Consider the following 26399-nt stretch of genomic DNA (forward strand, 5'->3'; position numbering starts at 1 on the left):
CCTAGAAATTCTGTCCATAAAAATAATGAACAGAACCGGTGACAAAGGGCAGCCCTGCCGGAGTCCAACATGCACTGGAAACAAGTCTGACTTACTGCCGGCGATGCGAACCAAGCTCCTGCTCCGGTCGTACAGGGACTGGACGGCCCTTAGCAAAGGGCCCCGGACCCCGTACTCCCGGAGCACCCCCCACAGGGCGCTGCGAGGGACACGGTCGAATGCCTTCTCCAGATCCACGAAACACATGTGGACTGGTTGGGCAAACTCCCATGAACCCTCCGCCACCCTGAAGATGGTATAGAGCTGGTCCAGTGTTCCACGGCCAGGACGGAAACCGCATTGTTCCTCCTGAATCCGAGGTTTGACTATCGGTCGAATTCTCCTCTCCAGTACCCTGGCATAGACTTTCCCGGGGAGGCTGAGCACTATGTGAGCACTTATAATAGCTTTACATCCCACATTACTCCAAGTAGCAGATCATTTTTTATATTCCTATGCTTATGTGTATAACAAATTTAAAGTCTTATTCAATCAAAATTTGCCACAGATGTTTTTCCTTTTATATTAAGAAGAGCTCAACCATAAATTTCTATTAGATTCTTAAATTTCCAAAAGGCATGGAGATAAATCTTCATTGAACAGGGATGTCCTACCTTCACAGAGGAAGAGACATGCTGTATAATGGAAGTCATTCAGACTGGTACTGAGCAGCTGGCTAATATGCAGAACACTTGCTCCTGATCCCCTTGATAGTGCTCAGCTTATGCTTATGCTGGTAGTTTCTGCAAATAGATGAATTTAGAAGTGTGTGATTCTCAAATGCAAGTGCTTGCAAAGTAAAAATATGTAGGTGTTTTTGTTTATTCAATTTTGCAACTTCTTATACGTTACCAAATATTAAAAATCATGCAGTGACAGAGTAGAGTAGAATACTGACATCCATTCTCCTGCTTGGGCCATGTTATTGTTTCAAAAGTGTGGGAAGTGTACATCTCCTGCTAAGCTGTAACTCAGTCAGCGTGGTATGTTGGCCATCTGTCATGAAGGTTTAAAAAAGAGGACGTCTAAAAGTATATTTCCAAAGATCAAGTAATAATGTAGTTGGGCTTTTCTTCTATGCTGCATGAATTAAAATGACTCTGTTTGACAGTGTGAGAGAATTAACTAGTGAATCTGAGGGCCAAAAAGAGTTCTATTGTGAGGCCCATTCCCATTGACATGAACAGGAAGTACGTAGCAGTTTGCGAAGTTAATCAGTGTCAGCCGAGGCACTACCTGTCAAGACTGGTTCCAGTCCACTCACCTAGCCATTTGCTAATAGCATGTGACAATCTCAATGAGTTTTCCAACTTAAGATTCTAAACTGAATATCAGTACCTCGCCTCTGTCTGCTAATTCAGAAAGCTTGACATCAATTTATAGCACACAGTCGATTGCTCTGGATGGTTCCAGTACCCCTGCTCATTCAGCTGGGGCCTCTTGCATAACTCAGCTACCACTCTATAAATTCATGGAGCTGGGTTTGGATGCCACAGCATTGTGTCAATGAACAGTGTAGGACCTGAGAGCCTTCTTTGAGGTTCAGGCAGCCAGAGCAGAGAGTGGTCTTCTGTGGGCAAAAGTTTGAGTCAAGGTGCTTGACTGTGTTGGAGACAGATACAGTAGATAAAAGTGTATGTATGCAACTATGAGTTTGGACACTGTGTAAATATACTGTCTTCGACATGTCATATTCAGCTGCACTCAAAGTATTGTAATCTCTCGGCAGTAGTTCAGCTGTTTAGTGAATACAAAGAAGAGCACAGCAAGTCAGTCAGTGATGTCATAACTTGTGTTTTCCATCAGGTGTCACTGATAGGGTTGTGGCCAGCATTCAACAAGCTGCAATGTTTCAGCACATAAATAGCTGAGCAGCACTTTTCAGCACAGGTTTCACCCATTTTTTAAATCAGATTTCTTATACTATAAGTACATGGGTAGATGTGATAAACCTCTGCATGCTGGGCCACTAAATGGCCCTGAGTAAATACTTTTTAAGAGTGAGTTTAAGTGCGTCCATGCATTTTGTACCTCCAAGTTCAAAAGTGGACACACTGAAGTGCAAATTGAGTGTCATCTTTCCCCACTTAACTACTTTATATTGCTTTCCGTCATGCTGCTGTGTCATTCCTACTTCGGGTGACAATAGTGTCAGTACAAGTAACAGTGGAAAAAACAGATATTTGAGATGAAAACAGTTTTATTTAATGCAAAAGAAAAGGAGGAAAAGTAATTGAGGAGAGGACATGGTTGTCTGAAATGATAAAAAGTGACATTTGCAGCAAACACAGACAGCAAGAAGACTGCAAGAAATCAATGCGGTTTATTCTCCGGACATTTTCTATGACTGTGGACAGCTGAAATGAAAATGGACAGTTGAATTCAGCTTGTAATGTGGATGGCATGCAGCGCTCAGTATTTAGGCCTCTAGCGACTGACAGCACATGCAAATGTTACACGCTCCCTTGTCCATGAGGAAGAGAGGGGATGACACATCAGACCTTCTGCCAAAGCTCGGTGGAAGTAACCAAATGCAAATAAGCACAGTTTAGACATACTCTGTTACAAGTAAAAGTCCTGCATTCAAATTGTTACTTTAGTAAAAGTTCAAAATATTAGCATAAAATATATTTAAAGTACTAAAATTGAAGGTAGTCCTTATGCAGAATGGTACAGTTCATATTAATGTATATCATATTATTGGACTATAATTACTGGTGTATTATTTTGTACATCACAATTAATGTTAAAGCTGGAAAAGGGGGAGTTACTGTTAATTACTTTATATGCTTATACTTTGAAGTACTTTACATGCTACTTGTGAATTTCCCACCAGGTATCAATAAAGTCTTATAATTATACAGTATGTATTTTGTAACTAAGGTAACTAGTACCTAAAGCTGTCAAATAAATGCAGTGAAAAAAAGTGCATTTTTTGTAAAATGTAGTGAAGTTGAAGTATGAAGTAGCAGAAAATGAAAATACTCAAGTACCGATACCTCAAAATTGTAGTTAAGTACAGTACTTGAGTAAATGTACTTAGTTACTTTTCACCTCTGTATAAGCAATCACATACAAAGCTGGTAATATTGCAGAACTTTCAACATTTTCATTGCTGGAATGTGGGCTGGAGATGAAGAAGAAATAGACATTTAATGTGTGATTCATTTGATTTATCCTAAAAACCTATAATTTTTTATTGTCTAATCGTATTTCAAGAAAAATAAATGAGTCAGTGCAGTAAAACATTTTAGGATATAAGGCAGACTCCAACAATACAGAACATAGCAGAGGCTGACATTTATATATTGTTTCTGCACTGGTGGACATTTACAGTTTTGTATTTTAATACTTGCACATTTGCATATTGTATTAAAGTTTACACATACAAATAAACTCAGATGTATGGGCTAGTGCAAGATGATGGGTGGCTGTAAAATAGGATTCAGAACTTTCAGTCTTTTTTCTTCTCAGTGAAAGATGACTGCTTGTGTGTTATATTTCACTGATAAAATTACAGCACTGGCGTACTGGTGTTAGAGGTGATATTTGCTTTTAAAGCATTAGTATTGAAATGCTTGGTGTTTCTCTGTGGGATGCTGAGATTGGTAAGGAGGCTCTCCTCTGTGACTGCAGATTACTGTGTCATTTTGGTTTATTACTATCAAAGTTAGGAGGAAATGATGAAGTGATTGCTGGCAGGAGTGTAAGTTAATATTAAACATGACTGAAATTTAGCCTTGCTCACAAGATTGCTCAGGATGTAATCTGTCTGTTCTGCTTTGTAAATACAAAGCTTTTCACAGTTATCATTTGATGCTCTTATGTAAACCACTGCAGTGCACACCGAGGTCTTTCTTTTCATGAACCAAGGCAAAGAGGCAGACACAGAAGGTGGCACAAGCTCATCTGAGTGTGACTGACCAATTCTTTTGGTCATCCTATGACCAGAGGCTCTGGCCCAGCATGGGGGCAACGACAGCGTAGTTGTGAGTGGGATTGGATTAGGTGAAAAACATTATCAGTACATGTTGGGAGGCCTGACGTTGATCAAACCCAATTAGATCAACTGCTGTTATCTCAGAAGGCTGGGTACTTTTTGCCAACAGAGATTTTTGTATAAGACACAACCTTACAACACTGCTATGGTGTGTGAACCTTTGAGCTAGCATTAACCTTCCTATATATGAATGTCTTGGCTAAGGATGTGGGATGGGGGTTTGATGGGTTCAAAGGTTAGAACACTGGTTTCTTAATAAAGACAGAATTTTTCTAAATTTATTATTATTTTTTAATTTAAAGAATCCAGCCATCATTGTGATCCATCACAGTTACCTTTGTTGGCTTGATCTCATTTAAATGAATAATTAAGGCTAGGTCGATTTTGGGTTAGGAGTGAGGTTTATTGGTAATGTTGTATTCTGAGAGAGGAAGAACTTATACAAAAGTGAGGAAAAAATTAATATACCAAGCATTTCTGGGATTTCATCGGGTCTCTTTATAAGCCACAAAGAACAGACAAAACTCTAAACACATGTACTGTATTGAGCACAGAACACCTGCTCTAATGCTAAGAACTTGTTTGAAAAAGTGAAAGCTCAAGCTTATTTTTAGCACAAAAATTACACTACACCCCTGATTTAAAGCTGTTACTCAATTCTAGTGTGCTCCACACTGATTTCGACATGAGTGATGTCACAGCATGCTGTGAAATTACCAGGAAAGGTGGGAAGGAATCCACTTGTATTCAATGAAATTACCACTTTGCCAGCATGAGGCCCCTGTGCTTGATCTGCTGCAGCACAAAAACACAGCCTTTAGTCTTTTTAAAGTAACAAGGGCCTTAGTTGACACTGGGCTGTTTCTGTGCACTGTGGTGCCAACCCTGGAAGATGACATTTATGCAAATGGACTACGGTTGTCAAAGGACAGTTACAACCACTATGATACTAAAAGCCTTGGTGCTGATGGAGGAGGAACCCGGTCATGATATAAATCGCAGAGAAGAGAGTTTACCATGCTTCATAAAACTGACTGGCCTTAACACAAAAATGCAAAAAAATCATAATAAATTTAAATGAGTATGGTTTAACTGAAAGTTCATTTGCTCCTATTGGAGTGTTTCTTAAAAGCCAGGAAGTTATAAGGGCATCCGAGCACTTGGCAGACCTGGGCCTGGCCCTGTGTTCGTTTTTAATTTGGATCCTAAAAGTGACTTTTGCTTCCCTATCACTCTGTTGCTGCCCTTCAGACAAAACAAAAATGGTTGAATACATCCTTAAAAATGGAAAAGTACTTTGCCCATTATTTCAGATGTTCCTATTTTGCAGTATACTACAATTAGCATAGAAAATGAGCAGGTACTAAGGGTTATGTACTTGACTTTGATCGCATACATGCATAAATGTTTTTCCAATGCTCAGCACTGCTGACTTCTAAAGAGATTCATTTGTATCCATCCAAAAAAATGATCTTTCTGCTCTCATCAAAAATTGATCATTGGCAAATAGAAACAGTGTACTTTCTGCTGTCCACAGTGGTTTTGCTTGACAGAAATGAATGTTTTTGCTGATTTCCCCTAGCACTGAGGTTCAATAGTTTGTCTTGATGATGGATGTAGCTTTTATGAATTGTCAAACATCCTCAGGCGTGCCGAACAGGCAGTGTGGGGTTTTTTTGTTTCTTGTTTTTTTTAATTATATCGTATCCTTGATGAAAAGAACAAAGAAAAAATAAAACTTGCAGACATGTGTCTATCTCTGAATTATGGAGCTGAAGCCTTGAAGGTGGTGATGAGCTCAGTCACTGGTTTCACAAAGATGTTGCACTGAAGACATTCAGATTTCAAAAAGGAAGTCCCCCATCTACCTCTGATGTAATGGTTTTTCTGTAACTCAAAATTCAATTTTGATTTAGTTCTTCTGAAAATAAAAGGGCAGTTTACTAGTATGATAAGTCCTTCAGTAGGTTAGTTGGTGAAAGTGCATTTATTAATTCTTCTTCTTCACAGATGTTGTTTTTAAAGCCCTCCTGTACATTAATAATGCAGGAACAAATGCCTTTTGCAGTACAAACCATATAGCATCAGATATTTATGTCAAGGGTTGACATTAATAGACACTGTGCACAGTGCAGTTGATTCATTAACTGAACAAGAGTGGAGCTTGATTCAATGACCTGCATTTTTCTGTATATTGTATGAGTCTGCACCAAAGGTGGAGGAAGGTGGCCAGTGGGCTTATGCTGGAATCATTTACTGATCGTTCTGGCCCACCTTGTGTAAATGCAGGCCTGATTTCTGTTGCCCTTCTGAGGCTATTACAGCTGCTAAACCAATAATATAATTGACTCTGTTTAGTGGGCTTCAGGGATGGGAGCTAGCTGTGAGCAATTTGCTTGGTGGAGGTAATGGTGGTGGTGGTGGGTGACTGCTGCAGCTGGCTGGATGAAATACCAACCCTGTCAACTCCATCTGAACCAGGCCCTTGAAAAACATTGTGTCCTCATTGCTGTTGTGCAGAGATGATATTGTGGTTGATGGGATTTTTGGCAGGTTGTTGCACACTCTATCAGAGGTTGTTTTCATGTGCCTCAAATTTATTGCCTACTTGAAGTTTGCATATTGGCTTTTATGGTCTGAGTCACTTCTGCCACTTCCCATTACAACTGAGGATGATCACCTCAGGAATGTACACTTTTGACACGTTTTCTCTAAACCTCTCTTTATTTGGATTTCCTGCTGCTTTAGCCTGGTAGAAACTGAATGTGTAAAACTGAGAGATAATAAAGGAGGGAAATAGTCAAACAAGCCAGCCATTTAATAAGTCAATTAGAAATAACACATGATGGCACATACCATGGGACATCGCTGTCCCTTGGGAGAAAATGTCTCTTAATTGGAAAGTATTGATTTTCTCAAAGCCATTTGCTGCAGTTTCTGAGTAATTGCTGTGACAGCAGGATAACTGTTTTTTTAGGGTGTATTGACTGACCAGGGCAAATCAGTAAGATATAGTCAATATGACACATTTGATCCCCATGGGGGGGAGTAGGGTGACAATCTGGGTTTTTTCTGGCTGACATGTCAATGGAAAAACTGAAAAAGCCAACACAAACTTTTTTAACAAAATAACAACAGAAAAAAAAGAAAACTTAACAAGTACAAGTAGAAAAAAAAAACATTTTAGATTTTCTAATTCATGAAAAATATTATTTGAAAACATTACACCTCGGTTTTTTTAAAACCGAGGTGTAAATGATTTTTTAATAGTCACTACAGCCTAACATACTGTACTCTACCATAATCAGGAACAAATGAAAGGAAAATGAATATAAAGCTTATAAAATCAAGACACTGTCATCAAGGTTCACTATGTTTGTCGTTTTTGGGGATTCTTTTTTTTCTGTCACGTAGGGTGTACTACGGTATTGTGTTGCTCTGTTTGAGCTGCCATTCAAAAGCTGATCTTGGATGAGTGTATTCTAAGTCTTGATACATCAAGAATACTCTAGAAATCTTTTGGGATGTTGGGAAGTCTGCTCCTGACCCGTCCTCGTGGCCTTGTTCTTTCTTGGCAGTCTGCCTAGCCAAAGCACTCTATGAATTAGTATGCATGTGATTCGATAAAGTGATAAGTTCTGAAAAAAAATTGGACATTATTCACGCACAGGCCTTTGACTGCCCTCTGAAAAATATGTTGGACAGCTGTCAGCTATAATCATAAGCTATCAAATCTGCCTCAACCCACTGAGGTGAGAGGTGAAAGATGCTTCACAGCATCGCAGCAGCAGTCTCAAATTTGGCTTGACATGCAGACAACTTTTACACACTGAACGTTTTAGTCTCCTATAGTGTGAGATTGTAATCCATTAGGCCACCTGGAGAACAAATGACTGTGGAGAAAGATAGACCCAAAAGCAAAAATCCCTGAACCAGAAGTTTTTTTCATTTTGAACTATTTTTATATTTCTTTCCCTTTCTCTCTCTCCATATATACACACACATACAGTATATATACATATATATATATATATATATTCATTGTCAGGTTGTTATGACTGACTGCTGAAATAAAATTGTAATTATTGTAAGCTGTGTAATTTCCCAGTGAACTGCTGCAGTGTGCCAAAGCAAGGGGCAGATTAAGCTTTACAGTGAATACAATGGCCACTGTGTCTGCTTGTCTTTGAACTGACAGCAGCTGCCCTTGAAATGAAATGCCTTAAGCCTCATGCCGGTTTGGTGTTGGCATCCACCGTAACACTGACTGGATCCCCACGGTGTCTGTTGTCTAATAAATCAAGCACACCCCTCTCCTTCTCACCCTTTCTTGCTCTAATCCTGGTACCTATAATCAGCATCTGGAAATAAAACTGGTCTTGAGTTTAATGTCAAAAACAGTCCTCATTGTCTTCTGTTCTCTTTGCTGAAAAGCTTTTCAGACAGCTGGCTCACAGACAACTCTATAAACTTTTACATGCATTTTAAACAAGCAATGAAAAGGACGTCTTTCTTCGTCTTGAGACCAATCAGTGGTTGCTTTGGTGGCTGATGGAGGAAAAGAAAGAAGGATGAATGGGTAGAGGGAGGGAGCGAGCATTTTGTGGAGAGTGATTGTGAGAGGACAGTGGTGGCAGAAGATGTCCTCTACTCAGTGATTAATTCCAGACCCAATGTGATTTATGGCCCCACCACGGCTGTTTTGTAGGTCACTTTGGTGCCACATCACTCAAGCTGTGCAAACAACAAGTCCGATATCAGTGTTGGTTAACCGTAAAGGAGGACACACATGCATGCCCCTGTTGAAAATTGAAACATTTTGCTTTGAATTTAGCTTTTACCTCTCCTGCCATCAAATCACTTGAATATGGAAATATGGGTGACTCCTGGGGATGGATGTGAGGTACTGGAAATAACATGATGTAGCCCTACAGAGACTGAGGGAAGTCAGTCAGTCAGTCAAATAGGTTTTAGACCTTGCAGTATTTTTATCATAACACTGTGTCCTATCAAATATATTTATACAATTCAATTTACTTAGCCATTAGGTTCAGAGGAAACATTGCAGCTTCACTTGCACACTTTCTTCACTAACTAATTTTTATTGGCCATAACTATGATCTTACATAATTGTAATGATATTGTAGACACTGTAGGAAGCATTCATTGGAAGTCATTTGCAAAATGTCCAAAGAAATCATAGAGACAAGGCCTGGTGGGTGCACTGGTACATAAAACCTAGAAACCTAAGACCAAAAACCTGTATCTTGAGTCTTGCATGCATCCTCTTTCATCCATCCTTTGCATGTGAAAGGTTTGCTGATGCACAACATGTTTATTGGAATAAATAGAAGGTAGATTTATTCCTATTCTGTTTGCACAAAGCATCTGACCTGCAAATCTTAGGTGTTAAAAGTAAATCATTCACATGACTTGCTGCTCGTCGGCAGATGACTTAATCACTAAAAGAGTTTAGTGACATAGATTATCTGGATCATTTTCTATTGTTCCTCCAGGTTTTTCTACTTCATCTTCGAACCACATGTTTGCAGAGAAAGCTGCACACCAGCTGTGTAAAGGGAAGCTCAAAAAGTCAAACGCATAATCAATTAAAACACATTCATTACTCTCACTCTAACTGACAACAGCAGAAACCTGTCTTTAAATAGCTGAATAAGTGGCCTGTCATAACATTGCTTGCTCACCTTTTACCCTGCTGTCTGCTGGTTTCTGCTGTGGAGCAATTACACAATCTGATAAGAATCTGTCAGCAAAACCTGGAGAAATGAAGACCAGGTTAATGATAATTACAGTTATGATTTAATAATGTTGTGATGCTAACTGATACAAAAGCAGTTTGGAGTCATTTGCAGCAATTAGCACACAAAAATACAGTTGGCCCACATGCTTCGGTGGATAGTATGAATTTTCATTTACTATTTAAATAATTACATCAAGTTTGTATTACCCCTAACTTGTATAAATTTAACTTGAGCAAGGCTGAAAGAAACATTGTGCTGTCTGTGCAAATGACTGGAGAGATGAAACTGACTGAAAAGAAAGCTGCCATTGCAAACTCACATTAATGGTTGCTAACAGCATCAGCCCCAAAATCCATTTTGTCATTAATCTGCTAACATTAACCCTTTTTTTCACTGTTGCTTTGGGATTATTCATGCAAATTTAAAATGATGTCCCACAAACATTGTACTATCACTTGTGATTCTTTTTGAACTGCAGAACCAGTCGGAGTCAAAACGATGCTTGCAGGTGTTCTCATCATCAAAAAGGTCATTCCCTCCCGTTTTCTCCTGTTTTGTATCCATATTCATCTTCATACTGTATATGAGGAAGAGAAAGAGTGAAAGATAAGTTGAGGCACTTTTGAGAAAGCCATCTGTGGGCTAAAATCAATGCTACATTGATCTTTAGCTTTGAATCTGACCTTCTCTTCTCAAGTTCCTTTCACCAACAAGGCTTAGAAGATGTTAAACTAATGTCCAAGTCAGTGTGCTTTAGTCAGTTGACAGGCTTTTGCTCTTTATACAAAGCCAACAGATGTACAAGGTTATTTATTTTACCACTATTTCAAGGTGCTGCATGCTGTTGAGCTATAAGCTAACCATTGTCATCCACTCATGGGTGAGATGACAAATAAGTGTCTCAGAAGGAGAAGGAATAGGAGTTGAAGTACAATTGGCTTTATTCAGCTTCTTTGTGAGGGAGAACGTTCATACAATTACACTGACAGTAAAACTAAATGACCATTCTTAGCATTTACCTACCAGCTTTTTTTTTATAAACTGACAGATCATAAACCTAATCTAAGTAATAAAATCCTATGAATGCACAGTTGTGCAAGAAAAACGTAATTGTAATTCCTGTAGCAATGTTGTGACGTTCTTTCATTTGATTGATGATATTTTCCATAATGCTCGTTGTTGTCATGGAGATACCTTATTCCCTCCAACCTGAAAAGCTGCTGATGGATTTTTGTTGCCAGACCACCTGGGCCTTCTGTGTCTTGAGAATTGCAGGAAAGTACATTAAAAATAAGCTGTATTGCATCTATAAAACCAAGAGGTGTCTCTAAGCAAAGAGTTTGAAGCCATGGCATGAACAGTCAGTCTGCCACTGTAGTTAAAACTCAAATATCTCAACAACTATTGGACAAATGGAAATTTGGAGCATTAGCATAGACTTGGAGTTTGATACAGAATACACAAACACAGGACACAACAAAGTTGTTATTGTGCCACAATTTTTCACAATTAAATGTGTATTTATTAGGCATACAATACTACTGATGTGCTTGCTGATACTGAGTTCTGATGCAAGTAAGAAAGTCACTTTTGGCTTTTCCCGTTTAAGGGTTGCCACAATGAATCGTCACACTGACGACTCGCATGTTGACATTTGGCAAGCGTTTTTTATGCCGGATGCCCTTCCTGACGCAACCCTGATTCAAACTCTGGCCGCAGCGGCGAGAGCCTTAACCACTAGCCTACCAGGGACAGCTGAGTTCTGATGCAGGTAGTTAATAATAATGTGATGTTTTTATTATAAAACAAATGCAATTACCATAAATGTGTATTGAGTTTATAGACAGTTCCACCACCCGGAATGGCAAATTTTGGAAGCAAATAATGTCACAGTCAGCAATTTAAAAATTTCTTTAAAAAGGGTGCACGCTCTTACATTAAACTGCCTACTGTCTGTGGCGCCTTCTCTCCTCTGAGAACAGCAGCCTCTCTGCTGGACAGATACTGCTGCAAGAGGAGCTGCTTTGTCTCAGCCTTCACACAAATTCAACTCAGGTTTATGTATAAAACTAATCTGACTCAACTTTGTCCCCATTCACAACAGGTCACTACAATCAGCATACCGAGCACCATGTGGGATCAGTCAGTGAACTGGGGACTGTGCACGTTGACCACAGAGTGTCGTATTGCTGCAGGTTTGTGTCCTGCTTGTTCAAATGGTGTTTTCTAAATTGCTTGTATGTGATTGGTTACTGGCAGATTTTGTTTTCACATGTCAAGCACTGTCATCTCAGCGAAATACAACTTTGTCTCTAGCCCACTTTTTTCCACTCCCTCACACAGGAAGTGCAATAATTTGTTCACAGTACAAGGCCTTTGTGGGATGAGGATATATGCAAAATGAAGGTATAGTGTAGGAGAATGCCAAGATAATTACTTGGTATTATTATTCAGATCAGTGATTAGCATGGTTTGAAGTAACAGCTGCATCGCACAAACTGCAAAAAGTGACATCTTCCCATGCTGGTACTACTTTACAAGCAACATTACTGTTTTTAGATTTAAAGTACTGTCATGCAGAATCCAGAGAGGCAGTCTGAGTTATTTATTCAAACACAGGCTGGTATTCAGACATCAAATTTATGTTCAAATTAAAATGACGCCATCCAGATATACATAATTGAATTACACACCTGTCTTATCTGCCTCTTCTGTTCATCTCTTATAGATGACTCGCTGACAGATTACATTTAAATGTTTACGTTCACATATTTAATATTTAAATTAATAACATGTACCCTGCAGCCACCGTAATAAAATTCCATCCCCCTCAGTGCTTGTCTCTATCCCATTAATAATCTACACTCATAACCACTGAAATACAAGCCTGGTTTATTTTGTGACTCAGAGTCGCAATGCATTCAGCACAAAACACAGCACTAAAGAAAAACCATTCAGACTTGAGATCTGAAAAGCCCGAATGTCTTCTTTGGCGCTCCTATTTTTCCCATTTAGCTGACTAATTTTTGCTTGCACAAGCAGGGAGACCTGTGCTGGAACGTAGTTTCCTTTATCAACATTGTCCGCAGACCTCAGTTTGATTGCATAATGTATTCTGAATGGAAATAAGGTCAGACATCCATTGTGCTGTTTCATCCAGCTTGGAGAATCAGATTCAGAAATGTTAAAAAAAAAAAAAAAAAAAAAAAAAAGAAATGTTCGCTTACAGTGAGTCCAAACGAATTTGGATTATAAATGTAATAATGTAATATTTGAATAATGATTTGGGAATGCGGAAAGATAGAACACTTAATATAGACTTAAATATGAATGATTTAAACCACTGGAACAGTTTAATACGAGGGTACACTGTGACCAATTTGAAGATTATTTCTCTGGGATATCACACGACGTCTCACACATCTCAGCTAAAGAATTTCAGCTTTCTTCAGTAGTATGGTGGCTTCACTAACATCCTAGGACCGAATGTCTCTTGAGTGAATTTTAGAGGAAATACCTCCCTTGACTTTAAAGTGACACACAGAGAGGAAGACTGACAAATTTGCCAGGTTTAGTGATCATTATCTCAGTCCAGTTCAGTAACAAAGTGAGACTTGAAATGTTTTTTCACTGCTACTGAATCACCTAAAAGCTTTCAGGAAATATATGATTTAACTGAAGATTAAGATTTAATAGGAGCACTGCCTTTCTATGTTGTGGAAGATGTTTTTTATTTCAAGCTTTTTTTTGTCTTTTTTTTTTTTTCAAAACGTTTCTTGTTGCACCGATTGTTACTGGATCAGTCTCACTTTTTAAAAACATATTTAATATTGGCAAGCAACCAGTGAAGAGGTGAAGGTAAAATTATACTTCAGCTTTACTTTCTATTGATTTTCTGATGGTAATGGCCTGAAATCAATGCTTAGAATTCTTGTTTGTTTGTTTCTGTTTCCTCAGGTACAAAGTTAGTACTTTTCAGGTTAGTTATGTAACCTTTCCCTCATCCCCATCATATTGTACATACATTTTCACATTTTTTGTGGTGGTGTTTCCTCAGGTACAAAGTTAGTACTTTTCAGGTTAGTTATGTAACCTTTCCCTCATCCCCATCATATTGTACATACATTTTCACATTTTTTATGGTGGAGTTGTCCTTAAATATATATATATATATATATGGAGAGAGAGAGAGAGAATTTTTATGATAAATAAATAAATATTTTTATTGATAAATAATTGCCCAGACAGGGAGACAGTGTGAGGTCAGCAACTGCATCAGAAAGTAGCAAATGCTTGAATCAGCCTCACTGCTCTTCCCTTTAGGCAAGCCATGTAATTGGAGCTACATTACCAGCCTGCCTTCACACTGCATACAGAAACCAACTTGTACTCACATAACACACACACACACACACACACACACACACACACATACACACAACAAAGCTAGCACTCATAAAGTTCCTGTGGCAGATATCTGTCTGCTCGTCTGTTGTCTCTATAATGAGTATTAGCAGACTTTGTGGCTATAGAAGCTACAAATCCTTTAAGAATTGAGAAGAAATCTATCAAGTTGGAACAGACACCGCTTTCTGCACTTCTGAGGTTTCAGACCAAAGAACTATCTCTCTTATTCTGTTTTGAAGCCAATTATTATGAGTTCTTTTTTGTAGGCATATGTCACATCTGTTGCCTTTTGGACCTTCAGTACTAAATCAGTGTGTGGTAAATGAGTCCCTCTGAAGATTGAGATAGTTAGGGATGCCAGTCCAACACAGGCCCCCGGCCTTTTCACTTATAAAGGTAACAAGATCCTTTTGGGATCATCAGAAATCCTGAAGGTCTTTAAAAAAGGTTGTAAGGGTAGTGGGGTAATATTCATTAAATTTGAAGAGCATATTAAAATATAACCAGACTACAGGATACAGGAATAGATAGTGTGTAACCTAATCTTAGGTCACACAGCCCAGTGATGTCATGCAAAGAGAGATGATGACTCGAACCTGTACTTTGTCTTGGGGACTGGAGACCAAGGGGTAATAGGAGTAGTGACTTAGGAGTTTGCCATCTCAGGGCTGACCTTCCTCCTCATTCCCCTTAATTAAATCACCAAGGCACACTTTGGATTTTAAACTCCAGATGGTTTGTAGGAACCTGTCCTGCTCTAAGGATCCAGGATAAGTGTTGTATTTGTCAGACTGTATCACAAGCACACATATTCAAAGACACAGTCAAAGCAATAAAATTATATGAGGAGGGGAAACTTTTGAGGAATGGAGGAATAAGAAGTTGTTTTCTATAATATTCTAAATGTTTGGTGTGCTTCCTTTGACCATGAGTCATGACTCTCTAATAAACTGAACATCATTTAAAACAGGGGTTTTCAACCAGTGGTCCTTGGTCCACTGGTGGCCTGTGGAGGTATTGCAGGTGGTCCCCGATCATGCATTCAATGATATAGTTTCATTGTAGGAATCTCTCTTTTGTTTTGCTTTGTTTTTACTCATTTCCATATATTCCTTATTGTTTGTGAATAATCAAATCCATACAGTTATTATTATTATTACACAGTGACATTCAGGATTAAAATATTGCTTATCCAGTGTAGCCACCCTTCAACTGAGAGGGTTGAATGACCAAAACTATTGAACTGATCTCAGTCTGTGGTTGCTTTGTTATTCTGTGTGCCATTTCTTTTTATTTTATCCATTATGAAATGAGATGTAGCATAACTGAGGGTGCAGTGACACATACACAGATTAACAGATGAACAGAAGCAGACTGGGATGCATTGAAAATGTGGTGCAGTATGTGTTTTTCTGTGTGGGGAGGCAGAGTGAAGCTGAGATTGGCTCTTACAGGCATACACTGTGCCCCCTCTTCGTTCACTTTACCATGCGCTGCACTCACATCTCATCTACAGACAAACTGTTTGGTCTCCAAAAGGCTTTTGAAAAAATTACATATCTTTCCTTTCATAAAGATGCCATTAGTGTCTGGGGAGTAATGGGAGCCACTAATTTGATAGTCTGACCTTAAGCTATTCATCAGCTCAGAGGGAAGAGGAGAATAGATGATGCGGGAGATCACATTATAATTTGGCTACAGGATCCAATAGTCTAATGACAGCATTAACTCAAACAGCTACAAAGGAAATGTTTGGAGATTCAGGGAGGAAAAGGCTGGTGTAGCGAGGCCGACTATAGCAGGCAAATCAGCCTGATGGTCCAGCTTCTCAGCAGGGAACCAATGTAATGATCACGCAGTTCCAAAAAAGGGAGACGTCACTGTTTCAGTTTGGCCCTCAAGCAGCTCTTAAACGTCACAGTAAAGAATGATAATTGTTTCTACAGAGGAGAGCAAGGCTAAATTCTTCTTTTTTAATGCTGCCATATAAAGTGAGGTTGTTCCCTTTAAATTAAACACAACACAAATGTAAAACTTGGGTTTAAGAGAAGGGCATTAACACTCAGGCAAATAGTTAGCACAGGTGTCTCCACAGAGAGGCCAAACTGATGAAGTGGTTACAAATCTGGACACGCATCTGAGCAAATAAATGAATAATTGAGGGTGGTTTTTCAATCCACCTATCCTTATTTAGATCCCCTGGACATTTTTGCTGCATTAAGATTGAGACGCAGTCAACATGCATATGAGATGAGAGTGTAGCAGGTCATGATAAATGTGAGGCAATGTCAGAAATGTCAAAGTCAAATTTGAGTGTGTAGAAGACCTTTTGATTTTTGAGAGTGGTCTAAAGGGCCTTTTTGGTGTTTTTGTTTTTCACCCAACTAACAAACTGCATTATTTTTGATATTTTTTAGTCCTAGTGGATCCATAGATCCATTTAACTTAACAACCCATGAGCCCACCCATGTGTGTCAATAGAAAGAGGGCTTTCACTAAACCTTTCATCTATTGATGTACTTCCATACACAGTTCCTTTGAGAACTTACCCAGACAACAAGTCACTTAATGATGTCCCTAAGGTTCAGGGCCCATCTTTGTTAAGTGTCTCAGAATCATGCCTATGAATCTGCCTGAAAGCTACATTAGGACTAAAGAAAACTACTACTTCAGAGCAGGACTTAATCAGAATCTGTTTTATTGGCCATTTGCATAGGACACACAAAGAATTTGACTCCAGTACAGTGGCTCTCAATGTGTATGTCCAATGTTCTTCCATAAGGCAGCAAGTAGACAAAATAAGACTGAGAGAACAAGAAAAGAAAAGAAAAAAAAGTACAAACAAGGAAAATGAATGTGCATTAGAATAATTAAAATTAAATACATACTGTATACTTATAGAAATATAAATACACAGGATCCTGTCCCCACTTCTGTAGGCCTCTTCTTTGGCTGCTTGAGTTTTACTGTGAACCAGGGCTTATTGATGTTGCATGTGCAGAAGGGCTTGGTAGGCACACACACATCCTCACAAGAGCTGACGTATGATGTTACAGTGTCAGTGAGTTCATCCAGGTCTGTAGACACAGCCTCAAATACACACCAGTCGTCTGTGCAGTCAAAGCAGGACTGTAGCTCTGACTTTGCCTGCTCAATTCATTGTTTTGACCACAGTCTTTGCAGCTTTACAGTTATTTATGAAGCATCCTACACTCATTTTCTGCAAGGATAAATCCTACTCTTCAGATGTCACTGCTTTAGGAGACAGTCAGCTGGATTAAAGTACAGTATTAAACAGGATATAACAAATGGGCTGAGATATATATTTAAAAAATGTCAGTGGCTCAACTTAAGTGACATCTATCGCCACAAAGACAATTAGTTCCATTTGGACCCACTTGCCTTGCCTGTTAACATAATATCCAAAAAGCATGTGCTAAACGCATGCAAACCAAATGTAATTGATTTTACATCATTAATTCACTCTTGATTTCCCTTTTGCTGGTGTCCAATTTCAGCAATAGATTGTCTTTCGGTCTTTCTGCCATGTGCACATGACAGCAGAGCACCCTCACAGGGCTTTAACACACTTGTATGGCCTGCTATCATTACAGATAGCTTCCATCAAGGCCACCTCTCTCTGTCCACCCCATCTCTTGCGTGATGAATTTGCATCCATTCAAAGCATCTGTCCCGGAGACAGTTTGGACCTTGCATGTTGTGATGTTTAAAGCTGTATATAATGGTTTTTACATAAACTACAATACAATTCGTTTAAATGTGGTTAATCTCTCAAGAGAAAATCAGTGATGATTGATAATTAGCATTAAATTACTGACATAATTTTCAGACAGTTGCATCAGAAAATACTATAGACAAATTAGCTAGTTATTTACTCATACATCATATATACTGTAACTTAAGTGTCTTATTTTGGGAAATTAACCAATGTCAGCTAGATAATGTGCAATGCAAGCATGGTCATAAGTGGAGGGGTTAAGCTATGTTCCTATGTCCAGGGGATTGCAGATCTTGGCCTTCAAACACATCATTTGAATGCTGCCGACCATGCCTCACATTTTCTTGACTCCACCAGATTGGGACCCCTGTTTGGTCAACACAGTCTGCCCTCTATGTTCATCAGATCTTAGGAGGCCTGCAGTGGCAAGGCAAAGAGGACTGATGGATGTGCTGCACAGAGGGAGTAATGTATTGTGTCCTTGCAGGCAACAGAGATGAGGTTTAAATGATCTAGTACAGGGGGTTGTAATCTCGCTGATCAAATTTACTGGGGATCCTCTCCCCACTGCCATCTATATATGGAGAAGTAATGGAGTCGACCACAAGTGAACACAAGAGCTGTACTCCATCAAGGTGCTTCAACTCAGTGTTCAATGACAGAGTAAAGAATAAAAAGAACTTGTAGCTATTGTGTGTGTCAGCTTCTTGCCTGTTGTTTGTGATATACTGCAAATTATAGATGTTTCTTATGGGGCCCATGTTAACATTAACTTATCCTGATGGATTTTTTTTTTTTTTTTTATAAAACAAAACAATGCACATTGTTACATAGGAAAAATAATTCTACAGCTGAGTGGATACTAAGACAGACTAGGTTGCTCAGATCAAGTGTCCTCATCCAGGCAGCAGTATGTAGGCTTACTGTTGTCTCAGCAACAAGCCTACATGTACAGGGGCTGTAGGGAAGCATCCAAACCTTGTGGAGAGAGCTGTCTGTGAAAAGAGAATGAAATTTGCCACTGGCCTTGTTGAAGAAAAAAAATTAATGAGATCCTATAAATATTTTTTTTCTGAGGTCTTTATGAAGACAGAAAAGAGAATGTTTTAGAAACAGCATCCAGTAACATTAGCAGACAATACAGTTGAATAGAAATAAATTACAGAAGCTAATCTTAATTTCTTTCTGTCTCAACAACTGTGTTTGAAAGTTTCACATTGACCTCATTCAGTAGAATCATTATTTATCTACACCTGGTGATTTACCTAAAAATGGTGCATTCAAATACATGAGTGCTTGAAAGGCTCCTGACCTTTTCCTTGTTTTCCTTGCTCTTTGTAGCATTTATATATGCCTGCTTCAGAATCTCACTTGTAGGCACGAGCTGATAAAATAATGTATGTATACAGTATTGTCAAACATTTACTCCGCCTTTTGCCGCCAATTACTTTAATTACATACTTTGCAACTGTGCAATTCTCTGGAGAGGCTGTTATGGTGACAAGTGAAGAGCCATATTCACAGACATTGCTTCCATTCTATCCTTATCATTGGCTAAAGCCCTCGGAGGAGGGTGCTTGCTTTGTATAGTAAACAAGACTGCAGTGGATTATGCTATAAAGCTATTCTGTGGTTAGAGGTCCTCAGACAAAGGGCGCGTTCACCAAATCCTGAAACATTGCTGCTGACATTTTAAAAGTTTAATAGCAAACAATGTGGAAATCAGTTAATGTAATGTACGGCATGTGGATGGATACCAAACAGCTGTTGGCTAAACAAAATGCATTGTCTGCTTGTTTTTCTGTGGCGATATTGAGTGGTTTAGTGATGCAGTATTGGCTTGCTAAAGGAAGGTTTGAAAGGACTTGTCCTGTAGTAAGGGAGTGGAGGAAAATGACTTAGTGTGTGTTGCAGATTTTTGTTTACGTTATAAAAAATGGTTTTCTTCTTTATTAAATTGAACACTCCTATCTCCTTATGTTAGTATTTTCTTTGGACACTCATCTTGATGAGGGATGAGTGCATGAGCCTCCCCCCATATTTCACAATAATGTGTTTATGAAAAAAAGCTAAATATTCTAGCAACCTGCTTCTGTTAACTACAAGTTGATTATGATGGGGTAAAAAATAGTTGTGCTGTAGAAACAGTTTTATTATCTTCTGGCCAAATGCATCTCAAGTCTGTTAATTGTAATAATTTTTTACAATAAATCTGGCAAGGTAAGAATGAAATGGAATATAAATCAAGCAAAAGGAAAATATTAAAGATTCTTAATTGTTCATACCAAAAACCAATACTAGCTACACTCTCTTCAGAAAAAAGAAATCATACACCACTCTCACACATTTTTGTCCCTCCATCTCTCACAAATTATTTTCACACACACCCTGCATATATTTTGTTTGAAGTGCAATGAACTAGTTTTCACAGGCAATCTAAAGATCATTGCTAGGAACCATTATCACAAAGCTTGCAAATGTGTCTGGGGTGTTTGTTTCATGTCTTTTTAAAGAAGGCATTCTTTAAAAGGGGAAAAAGGGTTTTGTTAATAATCTTTTGGCTGGTGATTTGCATGCCTCGTAATCCATATTTTACTTTAAAAAGTATATGTGAAGAAAATGACTGTTAAAACAATGGATTGTCTGTATGCTGCCTTTTCAGTGCAGAAATGTAACGGAAACACAACATATCAGTTTAGTCAAGTATTTCTTAAACCCTTGACTCAAGTGGATTATATCTTAGAGTCCTTCACTGTTGGAGGTCAGAAGTCCGAGGCCATGTTCAACAAATCCCTGAGCTTTGCTTCTGACATTTGATTAAGCCAAATGGAAAACACTAAGGACATCACCGAATCTGACGTCCGCAGTTTAACTCCGGGGAGCTTGTTTATCATCCGTCCGTCTTTTGTCATTTTTAATCACAGTCGGTCTGAACTTGACTGCATTCCCCCTCAGACGCTATGTGACTGAGTTTAATCATGATGTCATGCAGTTTGTTTTTGTTTCCCTTCATCCAGGCAGAGAGAACAAATGGAGGAGGAATGTGCTACAAACATAAAACATGGGAAAAGGAGAAAATAAGATGAGACAAGATAACGTGACCAGAACAGTAACATAACAACTACACCGACGGTGTGTTTTTTCCTCTCCTGCTGTGAAAAGGCTCAAACAACAGAAGCATGAATACAGTAGGCTTCCTCACAGTAAAATCATACTGTAGTACATAATATCTAAATAGCACCTCTCGTCTTCTTTTCCAAACACTTCAGAGCTCTGGCATACTTATCATGTGACCCTAGAAGCCAGTTGTCAGGCTTTGAAGCACTTCAAATAGTGCAATCCACACCTAATAACACTATTCAATAGTCCATTGAACACTTTCAGTTGAACTTATTGCTACTGCCTGCTGCTCTCTTTGGGATTTTTTTTGCCAATGTGATTTTATGTGTTGTGTTTTTTATGTTTCCATGGGGCTGATTCTATCATAATAGATGACTTTATCTGGCCCTGCTGTCTGCTTGAATTGGAAGGCAACAGCCAGAAAAAATCGAATAGAAGTCAACAAGTAGCTTTCTGTTGTTCTTTTTTTTTTACAGATAAACTATCATGATTTATTTGCTGTGACTAAAATAATCAATATGATAACTTGTTCCAACGAAGAGGACATGTATCTGCATTAATTCAAATCAATGTTAATTACAGCTGTTCAAACAGAAACAGAATCAGCTAAAATTATTTTTTTAAAGACCAAATGTAGGTTGTTTGTTCCTGCTATAGTAAATATGCAAATATGAGGTTATGAGCCAGATTGTATAGTGTCTTGAAAATGAGCCAGTGAATTTCAGGCACGTTTTGTTAACATAACCTTGGTTTTACATATGGTAATGCACAAGGCATCATTATAGGAAAGCTCACTAGCATGATAAAGGCAATTGTGTGTCTGTGTGTAGTGGCTCCGACCAAACCATATCCTTCACCTCGGCTCTGCACATCAGCTGAAAAGCCGACAGAATTTCCCATCTTTTATGAGGTTGCTGCAAACAATTTGAGACCTCCTCAACCTGTACGGTCTATTTTATTGCTTACCCTTGCTGAATAAAATCACCCTGCCTATATGCATGCTTAGAATTTATTCAAACTCACTTCAGGCAAATATCACAAATAGGCAAATATTCCAGTTAGCATTTTTTCCTTAACCAATACATTACTGTTACTGCTGCAGAATAATAAGACACACATCAGTTTCTCACTTTAGGTCTGGTGAAATCTTGACAGCATCCTCTTTTACCTTCCCTCCCTAAAAGAAAGGCTGTCAACGCAGTTTTGGTCCTTTTGTTTCTCACCCCTGACAATCAACACCAAGCTTTCTGATCTCTTATTCTTTTTCTTTTCTGCTGTGCTCCCCAAAAGCCCTCAAATGTGATAAATAAATGTGAACAACTGTTGACATAAGTCTTGATTTACTGAGTTTGATGTCAGGACTAAAGCTTTAATCAACAAGGGTAGCGTCATCCATAAATATGGAGTTTGGTGATGAAACCCCAGGGGATAGATGAAGACGCCCATGTAAATGATTCCGTTTGAGTAAGCGTGCTACTGCAGCATATCCAGGCTGTTGGCTTTTGAAGTGAAACATCGCTTCAAATCAACAAATCAGCATAAGTATAAAGTAAAGACGCTTGTGACCTTGGACTATCAGCAGACTAGCTGGGAGAAGAAAGCACTCTGCTTTCTCCCAGCATGCTTGGAGTGAGAATCAACAGCTGGAGTGAAGCTGCTGAGTGGCATCAAATCCAGTCAAGTTAGATTTATTCAAAAAAGCACTTGTAATTAAACCTTTGTCATGACGGTAAAGATAAAAACAGTGAGAACAAACAGAATGCACATTTTGGGTTTTGAAGCTAGAGTGTTCTGAACCGTAGCAAGCCCCAGTCAGATGTGTGTATACTGTATGTGTGAGTAGTTCTTTTCCCAAGCCATAAACAACACTATCTTCATAGCAAGGCGAGCTCCCCTGCACTTTGTTTGACTGTGTAGTTGTTAAAAGTTGACTAAGCTGAGATTTTTCAGTTCATTACTGAGCTCTGTTCTCACTGGACCCAATGGTTTGCATACATAAATATTTTCTGGGAGACACTTTCTCCACATTACTGAGCATTTTATTACCAGTTTTTCATTCTTTTCAGTCTGTAGTCATTTGAAAAACTATGTGCAATACCTATATGGCCTTACATATAGTATTCTTAATGGCACCTGCTTCATACCAAGTGATGTGATCGTACTACATGTATGTGTGCACATGTGTAAAAACCATGAGATGCAGTTAAAATTTAACAAATGGCCTTAAATTTTTTCCACACAAACATATCAAACATCTATTTTTTAAAGCTAACTTTAATCCCCATAACTACTAAATCATGCATGGTGTTCATGTAGCAAGGTCTGTTCATTTCTGTATCAAACAAACAAAAACACTGTAGCCAGTCACACTTTTTCAGTTTCAAACTGTTGTCACACACTGTAGTGTACAGTGGATTGTTGGAGAAATTCAGAAATGCATTAGCAACACAAATTTAACAAAAATAATACAGACATGTTCACAATGATGGATTACTACATGCAAAAGAGGAAACTGAAACATAGCATTGGAAAAATAGTTTATAATGTGCAAGTGGTCAGGTATACAAAATGAGGCAACAGCTATAAAATGGATTCATAATGTGATACTGTAAATCATGTCCTCACATTTTTCCTCTGCCTGTCTAAAGTTATTTGGCAGTGACTGAACAAAATGCCACAACAGCCCACCTGGAGAGCGCCTGGCAGATGGAGAGGAGTTTCTGCTGAAAGTTAACCCTCTTGATGGCATGTGAGTTCAGGAGTCTTGCACACAATGCCAGAAGGAACAGAAGCCTCAAAAAACTCTACATGTCCGAACGGCGGTATCCACTATACGGTGCTTTAATGTGAAGGACGAAAGCATGGTCAAAGGTCTGACAATAGCTGAGTACATTCTGAATGTTGTTTTCATCCATGATTATCAGATGCAGAGGGCATGGAAACAAATAAGGTATGGTCAGACTCTAACTTCCTGGCACATTCAATTACACTGTTTTTAATTTAGGAAGCAAAACCTCAGATACACAAAATTCACCGTAGATTCTGAATACAACCATGGAAGTTGAAAGCTCATAATGGGCCTATAGGGATTCAGATACTCTACAGTATATGTGGTTAAAAGATGCAGAAATGATAGCACAGAGGACATATATGATCAAATGCATGTTATATACATAAGTAATGTTCTATCCAGATTCCTGCAACAGTATGTAGACACCCCTTTTGAAATAATAAAGGATATATGCTGCATGTTCCTTTATTGTTTGCAGTCTTTTGAATTTTTTTGCAGTAAAGTGACTTTTTACTACTTTGAAAATTGTTAACATAATGCACAGGCTGTAGATTTTTTTATATAGTTTTTGGCTCAGTTAATTGCCTTCTTAAAATGATGGATGAAAACACCACCTGTCAAGGCTCGTTGTAACATTCCCGCCCATGATTGCCACAGACTGTATTTCTTTAATGGAAATATGGAACCCTGGCCATAAGTTCTTGTCTGCTTCAAGCAATCTGCCCCCATAGGCCTATTCCTATTTGTGTTGTTTTGAAATTAACCACCCTCTGTTGGTGTGCTGCCAGGAATAGATGGGGTTTTTGCCAATTACATACAGTGGAGTGAATTCTGTGGAGGTTCAGGTCAAATTCTGTATGGTTTCGTGCCCTTAAGGGCTTGTTATGGATCTCAAACTCTTTCCTGTGAACTGTCTTAACCCACGTGGTCAACGCAGTTTCAACCTTTCTATTCAAGAGCACGTCTGTTATGTGATGTCCTGGTAGGTACAGAAGGGTGGGAGCTTTATTCCAATTAATTTTTTTCCCTATTGCTACATTTATGTTGACAGTTAGTTTAAGTGGATCAACGTATCCAACTGCCTTGTCTAAAGCAAAGGCTTAGTATGACAAATAGCAGGGCAGTAAACTCCAAAGGCTATATCCTCAGCTACACTGCACACTCTCTCTCTGTGAAGATGAACCTTTCGAGCTTTGGTGACATGGTTTCAGATATTTCTATAGTCATCCTCAGAGCGCCGTGAGCAGCCTGGGAGCCTGACAAATATCCACAGGTCACTGTAAGAAAAAAAAAGTGAGATCAAAGACTGAACAGCAAAGAGATCAATTAAGATGGCTTTATTCGACAGCATGTCTTCCCTTCTCATACAAGAGGAGGAGACTTCATCTGACACTTCTAAAAACAACACTGCAATGTAATTGGTACAAGAACTAAACTACACTGCCCGGCCAAATTAAAAGTCGCACCTGTACAATTGTATGCAATTCAGTGCAACACGTCTGCCTTAACATCTGTGTTTATGAAGCTCAGAATGTTTAAGTTTTTGGTGAAATTGTCATAAATGTATATATTCAGTGATATATTTATTATTGTTATTAGTTAAAGGTGTTCTCCCCAGCTACATACATGAGAGGGTCAGAAAATTTGGAAATTCAGACACTTACACCCGAGATTCTGGTGCTGCTCTATCAAAAGCTTAGGGAAGTGAAAATGTATAAATGGACATATGGGATAGAATTATGATACAGCAGAGTGTTGTATGGATGATGCATTTTCATAGGCCAACCCAGAAGTTAGCATCACTCTGGTTCCTCCTGCAATTGTTGGATTATTGCAGAAAATAAAGTCTGTGACAAACAATAATAAATGATACATGTTTAACAAGATAATTTTCACATTTGGGCCTACTTTTATGATTTTTGAAGCCTAAATACAATTGCCAGAAGTAAAAAGCTATAAACGAACTAAACCACAGTCTTATGACTTCAATGTTATCACCACAGCTTTGAATTTATAATCTGATTTAGTAAGATTACCTCTTCTACAAAATCCTTTCTTCTCATCCTGATCTAGCTACTGGTCATGACTGTGTCTGTTAGAATAGTTTGTTAGAATAGATTGAATAGAGTAGTTTGCAAGTATGTGAGCTTATACAGTATATGACAAGGCACTAGTGCAGGAAGGGGGATACTGCCAGGGCTGATTGAATGACACTGTGGCTCATACGCAGGATCATGTTTATGTTGTAACATTAATACAAATCTAAATGAATTAAACTGAAACAATAATTTAAATAAATTAAAACCTCCTCAGCCTCCTCAGGAAGTACAGCCTTCGTTGGGCCTTCTTGACCAGCTGTGTGGTGTTAAGTGTCCAAGTGAGGTCCTCACTGATGTGGACACCCAGGTATTTCAAGCTGCTCACCCTCTCCACTTCGAGCCCCTGGATGAACAGCGGCCGATGAGTTCTCCTCTCCTTCCTCATGTCCACTATCATCTCCTTCATCTTGTCCGTGTTGCGGCTGAGCTTATTGTCCTTGCC

General features: G+C 38.7%; 1 long non-coding RNA gene across 1 annotated transcript in view; it reads left to right on the plus strand.

Annotated features, from left to right (window-relative positions):
- The window catches only part of LOC109955594 (uncharacterized), a 31225-nt gene extending 7020 nt beyond the window's left edge, over window positions 1-24205 (plus strand). Inside the window, exons 2-3 of the long non-coding RNA XR_002274288.1 lie at window positions 11906-11996; window positions 23716-24205. This is a non-coding gene — a long non-coding RNA (uncharacterized LOC109955594). The remainder of the gene's footprint in view (window positions 1-11905; window positions 11997-23715) is intronic.
- The last annotated feature ends 2194 nt before the right edge of the window (window positions 24206-26399 follow it).

Source organism: Monopterus albus, unplaced genomic scaffold, assembly GCF_001952655.1.
Source record: "Monopterus albus unplaced genomic scaffold, M_albus_1.0 scaffold16.1, whole genome shotgun sequence".
NCBI lineage: Eukaryota > Metazoa > Chordata > Actinopteri > Synbranchiformes > Synbranchidae > Monopterus > Monopterus albus.